Here is a 7029-nt window from a genome sequence, read left to right on the forward strand (position 1 = left end):
TCCTCTTACAGTCAGTGTTATCTAATACAGCTTTTATGGTGCAATCCATGTGATCATTATTAGACATCCACTTAATGATAAATGGATCTCATATGATGAGTGAAATTATGCCCAAGTGTTTCTCTTCATTGACTATACATTGTCTGGGGTAGACCCAGACAACTGTCTCAGATGTAGGCATCTACATTTGATTAGGCAAATCCCATCCTATAATTACCTCTGTCAGTAGATTGAATGGTGCCAGGGAACATTCCCAAGCCCTGGAATTCAATCATCTATATTCTTCAATTTTTAGAATGCTGCCTGGAATGATTTTAGCCCCAAACAACCAGCACTTTCCTGAGTGTAGGTCAGGATCCAGCACCAGCCAGGGACTGTTCTGAGCTGTCGATTTGGATGCAGCTACCCTATTCCGGAGACTGCGATGCTTTAATGCTGTAGACACAGCCAGGCTGTGCCAGCTGGCCCCAGAGCTAGAAAATGGGCCCTGGCACTGCCTAGTTTACAAGGATAGTCATATCCACAGCTCAACACCCATCACAACTGCGGCTGGGAACGTGCAGTGGTTCACCCAAATAGACCTGGTGATCCCAAGTTGACAGGACTTACAGCCCTGCTGGATCCAAGCTGTTTGAGTAGGATCCCATTGGAACAGTGGGGCAGAGGCAGGAACAGAACCCGATCCCCTCCAGGCAGCATTCAAATATTTCACACTCCTGCAGCCACTGTCCCACTGGTTTCAGTTTGGTTTTGGTTGTTGGTGGTTTTTTTTTGCAGGGGGGTGTTTGTTTTGGTTTGTTTTGGTTTTTAATTCTGCATTACTCTTTAAAAGACAGAAAGAAGTTGGGCTGAGACACTTTGCATGGACTCATGACCATGTAGGTTTGCTCTTCACGAAACATGTTCTCTGGCTCTCTATTATAAATATCTTAAGGCAATGCAGCTTTTAGGAATAATAAAGTACTTTATCTTGAGACTCCTTTCCTAGGTAATAAATTAATTAGTTTTTATGCTCCTTTCTACCTCTTGTTGAAACCATCATGCCCTTCATGTCATTAAACAGCCAACACCACCACCAGGTGAGATTTATTGCATATCTCTTGATTTCATGTCAGTCTAAAGAAATGGAGTTCTGAAGTTGACTGCACTTTGCTCTTTCCCATCGGCTTCTGTAGCAGCTTCTCTTACGGCATTCAGCCCTGTCCTCACAGGACTCAGAGCAAAGGCCATCCGAGACCATCTCTGACAAAAGGCCAACAAAATTTGCAGAAGTAGCCCGCAGTAAAGGAGAAGCAGGAAACCTCTTAGGAGGAGTTTTATGAAGGTGGTCTCTTCTATAAGACCTATAGCATTGCCTTTCCAGTCTGAACCCACCACTCTAAACAGAAAATAACACTGCCGTATGGCACCACCCTCTGACTTGGGCTAAACACCAACACTACCCTCCATTCTCAGTGAGGAGGTGAAATAATGCAAGGCAAGTATCCAAGATGTTGTCAGGCCAAGGATTATTATCATCTATTTTCTTACTCGGATTCCTGTGCTTAGGACTCTCTTTTCCAGCTTCCTTTGGATCTGTAGCATTAAAAATACATTACAGGAGCTTTCCCCGTCAGCTTGAAAACCCACGGGATAGACATTGTCTCTGTATAAAGCTCTTAAGGAGGATGAGGGTAGCAGGTATAATTTACAGTTCCACAGATCTCCATCTAGAGATGGGTTGTAGCAGACACCTTTGTTTTCAAAGTACTTTTCCAAATAGGCAGGGACATGAAAATAAAGACATATGGTAATGGCAGAAATGAATATTCATTGTTAGTCTTTTATGATAGTAGGAAGCACAGTAACAAGAGTTGAAAAGATGGGGCTTAATTTTTGCAGAAGCGATAAGGAGAAACACATGTGGGAGCATATTTGTTCGATTTTTTCACTCATCTGAGGTAGCTTCCTCAGTCATTTCCATTTTCTCCAGCTGAATCAATATTTTCTCTCTCACAAAAGAAAACAAAACCACAACTTAACCTCCCCACCCACACAAAACATATTACTTAACTGCCTGCTGCTCCCAGCTATCTTTGCAAGTTGTCTTCTTTCAGCATTTTGAATTTTCAGTCCTCTCCAGAAATTTAAAACATTAGCATTATGCATTTGATGATGATCTTACTTGTCACAGATCTCACAGCTCCTTGCTGACACCGGAGGCTTTTATCAGGTGACAGTGTGAATTAGCTATAGTTGCTTAGAAAATGGCAAGTATATTTTTGCAAATAAACAAAAAACTTAAACAGGAGCAAAACCTGTTTTTTTTCTTTCTAATAAATTTCCAAGAAAGCTTACAATTTTTGTTGAAAAACTGGAATTTTAAAAGAGTTGCAGATTTAATCAGAAAAAAAAGTATTTCAAATCAGTTCATAAAAACTTGATTTTTGAATTGACAGGTTTTGTTTTTCAAAACTAAAAGAATTTGTTTGTTGTAGGAGAGACAAAACAATCCACTAAATGTAGAATAAAACAGTGGGTTTATGCCCAATATTTTTCAAAATCTGTTTTTCATATGTGAAAGTATTGGCGAATTTTATTCAACAAATATTAACCCTTTGAAAACACTGGCTTGGCAATCTTTACTTATGTGAGTAGTATTTTAGCAACTTCACCAACTGCCCTGCAGCTACTTGAGGAAATCACACCTAATTAGGGAATAAAACTTTTATAATTTTCACAGTTAAACCCCAGCCAGCAGCTAAGCACCACGCAGCCGCTCACTTCCCTCCCCACAGCAGGATGTGGGAGACAACTGGGAAAAAAAGTGAAACTTTTGGGTTGAGAAAAAGACAGTTCAATAGGACAGAAAAGGAAGAAAATAATAATAATGGCAATAATAATAATAATAAAATAATTAGAATGTACAAAACAAGTGATGCACAATGCAATTGCTCACCACTCACTGACCAATGCCCAGTTAGTTCCCAAGCAGCGGCCCCTGGCCAGCTTTCCCCCCAGTTCATATACTGGGCATGATGTCCCATGGTCTGGAATACCCCTTTGGCCAGTTTGGGTCAGCTGCCCTGGCTGTGTCGCCTCCCAACTCCTTGTGCCCCTCCAGCCTTCTCGCTGGCTGGGCATCAGAAGCTGAAAAATCCTTGACTTAGAATAAACACTACTGAGCAACAACTGAAAACATCAGTGTGTTAGCAACATTCGTCTCATACTGAATCCAAAACACAACGCTATACCAGCTACTAGGAAGAAAATAACACTAGCCCAGCCAAAACCAAGACAATAATAAAGCTGAACATTTGAAAATATATCAATACATAAAGGATCTGATACTTGCTTCCTCCTATACAAGAGTTTCAAAGGCTCTCTAACATCTACTTCTTTTGTTATTACCACTACAGCCTCCTGTGTCCTTACTAACAGCCTAACTGTCTTTGCTTTTCATCAGTCTCAGAGGTTTCTGTTTAAAATCTCCAAAGTCAATAGGTGCAGGTTTCTGGTCCTACAGGGCCTGACATCCTTTCCTAAAAGGCACGAGCCACTTCAGTGTTTCATGCCTTCCATTCCTGCAGCTGGCACAATTTTCTCAACTATTTTCAAAACCACAACATAATGCAAAAACAAACCAGCAAATTCAACCACAGTAAGCAGAGTTCATTTCTTTTGCCCCTGAAGGGTCACCCCAGCTCTTACATTCTTTTTCCAGTGCCCTCATCCCCCCAGTACTAAGCACAGACCCCTCTGTCTCCCTCTTTCCACCCCTGCCCTCCCTGCCTGGCACCTGTGTAGTGCTGGCCCTGCAGTTTGAGGAAGTTCAGAACTTAAATAAGGGATTTTCTCTTAAAATCCACATGTCTAAAACTAAACTCTATATCACACTGGAGTTTTTCTTTCCTGTTCGAGGTAGAAAATCATATAAGTGTACGAACATGAACTGCTAGTTGGTCTGAAGTTTGTTTTATTTACCCTTATATACACAGCCTCTGTGGCTATTCTAAATTATTCCTCTGTTTTTTCACTGTTTAATGTCTTTTTGTACAATTAATTTTTATTATATCCACCCAGCTATTAAACCATAACAACTTAAAATCACTATGTCAATAGGACTGTTTGTAGCTTTACTTGCTTGTGAATCAATGTATGGCAATCTGGCTCCCGGGCACCCAACTCTACCTTCTTCAGTACCTAATCAGTGCACCTATGCCAACCCCTCGAGCCCGTTAATAATTCTTGTTTAAACTATCGACAAGTTTACTGTGTTTTAGTAACCCTCATTCTAGTAACCCTCCAAGCTGAACACGGTCTCCCAGTGCAGCCACATCAGAGTAACACAAAGGGGCTGTTCCTTCCCTGCTTTAGGATATCTCTGCAAGTACATTTGTGTTGCTTTGACTTTCTGCTATGTAATGTTTTTTCTGAAACCATGCCTACTTTGCCCTATGCTGTAATCCGGGTTTTTTTTGTGCCAAATCATTTGTTCCCAAAGTTGTCTCCTTCCGGGAGTAGGCAACCCCAATTATTTTCCCCAGACACAGTTGCATTTTTTCCAAGCTGAATCTTGTTTCTGAGTGTTTCAAATCTCTCTGTGATTTGTTATTTCTCTGGGCTCCAGACTCTGTGAACCATCATTCAGTTCCCCCCAGCTAACATCCCTGACATATCGGTTATTGCCCTTTAAAGAAGGTCTGTTGGATGACACCAATGCTGGTGCTGATGCCCTGCTTGTTTCTGAGATGTACTTCAAACTGACTTTTTAGATCCTCCGTGGATTTTGCCATTTGAGATGACCGGTGCAATGCATTGGTCACTTGATCATCCATGTTACCTGCTGGGGCTCTTATGCCAGATCCCACTTTCTTATTGTGTACTCCAAGAGACAGGCAATGTGTCCTTTGGCAGTATAGCTTTATTTTCTTGCTCGGGAAGGAAGAAGCGTGTTCTCAGGCGCACCTTTCATTTCACGTATTTCTTTGCCCATTCTGTGCATGGTCTGTGCTTCAGCAATGCTGTGCCTGAATGCTCCACTGCAGCATCCTGGCAGACAGAAGTTGTCCAAAACTGGGAGAAGCTGCATGAAACCCCATCCATTGCCATACCTTATTTAGGCACTAGAGGGACCTGCTTCTCCTAGGGAGGTCCAGATTGCTTGGGCTGTGTTCCTGAACTCTCCCTGTGGTCAACAGGAAGATCTGGCCAACCTCCTGAGCAAAGACCAGCTCTGTGGAGGGCTTAATGGGCAAGGCCATGGCAACCAAGAGCACTGATTGCAGCTTTCTCCCTGCCAGACTACGTACCAACTCCGTGTAAGTCACAGAAGCGATGAGTACCAAGGACCCAGAGCTTCTGCTTGTGCTGAAGCCCACAGGGCTAAGGTATGTCTGGCAGGAGCACCCATAGCTTAGATATAGCGACATACTCTGTCAAAGGTTATTATAAGCCTGCACGTATAGAAATGAGGAATCAGGTTCTGACTTCCCACTCAAGGTCTCACTTCTGTGTGTAAGTACAAAGGCTCAATAAAGCCTTTGCATTTAGACTTTATTCACTGGGAGCACTCAACCATTGGCATAAGTGCATCATAAAACAGACAAAGAGCTGTAATTTGTACCAATGGAGCTTAGCATTTCCTGGGGTTGTTGAGGCAGATTTCCATCACGGGCAATGCTTTAAGACGAGCAAAGAGGAGGCTGATAGGGTCTTTTCTACAGAATTTCCCACCTTTGACCTCTCCTTCTTGTTACCTGTAAGAACTCCAGGCCACATTTGCAAGGACCTCCAGACGAGTAGTATCTAGGCCACTAAATAAAACCAGCCTGTATTTGAAAGGTGTGATGCGCTTGCAGCACCCATTCAAATATCTAAAAATGAAGCCAGTTTTACCAAAGCAGTTGTGAATCTTAGCCCCTGATTCCAGACAGGTATGTTTCCAATCCAATGCTCCCAGCCTCTCTGTTGCATCCCTTGGAAGAATTTCACATTTTTGCACTTCTGCAGGACCTCAAGCTCCCAATCAGAATCGCTGTCTGGGACCTAACACAAGCCCTCCAAAGCCCTGAAAGATGGGCTCCTTCTTTGTATGTCCTCTTCATCCCCACAGAAGTGTGCATGTGGGTGTGTCAGCATGAAAGGGATTGCCGAATATGCCTTTTTTCTCCAAAACACTGATAATTACTTCAAGCTGAGCATAGCCAGCTGTTTGCCTAGTCCTGGATCGGGCAGAGTCTGCTAACTGACGGTCTCGAGCTCCCCAGTTTCCACTCTCCCTCCTTCTGTTTCAGGAAGGGTTTATTATGGAAGAACCTTGCTCTCTCAGGCTTTGCACAACGTCCTTGGTCCCATCCCCAAATAAATCAGTTTCTGTTTGACAAAACTAGCTAAAATACAGCAGGAATTTGGTGGAGGGGGAGACACGGAGCAGAGATCTGCATTTTTCGGGTTTTGTTTTCTGATTACATTTCTGCGATTTAGACTTAAGCGTTAAGTAGAAAGCTCCTGCAAAGCAAGCTTGCCTTTTCTCCTGCCTTGCCTGCAAGGGGCTCTCAGGTCTGCGAGAGCTGGATCTGCTGTCCCAAGCAGTCCTGGCTGAAGCTGCTGGAGGAGCAGAGCTCGCTGCCTGGAGAGTTGGTGGGCAGCTCTCCTACCACAAATGCATGCATTTCTCTGCTGCTCTCCTTTGGTCTGGGGAGCTGCAGAATTTTTTCTCCTCTTATGTAATGGTCTGCTGATGTCTTTGCTCGGAAAAACCTCTTTCTCAGCTGGAGGGTGTCAGGAGCCCCGTCCTACCTCTCTTGGGTCACTGCTCGGGGAGATGCTGGCTGGGGATTTTTTTTTGGGGGGGGAGAAGGTACGGGGCTGTCGGGCAGCAGAAGGGAGCAGCTCACTGCCCCTTCCTCCCCTTGCCCCAGACCTCGTCCCGGAGTCACTCTCCCCACCCGTGGGAGTACGGGGCAGCTCTGCCTGGGTGACCTCGGGCTGCAAATGGGGGAAAAGAGAGAGGTGGCACTTTGGGCTGGGAGCTGTGGGTGGGTGGGT

Source organism: Haliaeetus leucocephalus, unplaced genomic scaffold (assembly GCF_000737465.1).
Source record: "Haliaeetus leucocephalus isolate CR32 unplaced genomic scaffold, Haliaeetus_leucocephalus-4.0 Scaffold964, whole genome shotgun sequence".
Lineage (NCBI taxonomy): Eukaryota > Metazoa > Chordata > Aves > Accipitriformes > Accipitridae > Haliaeetus > Haliaeetus leucocephalus.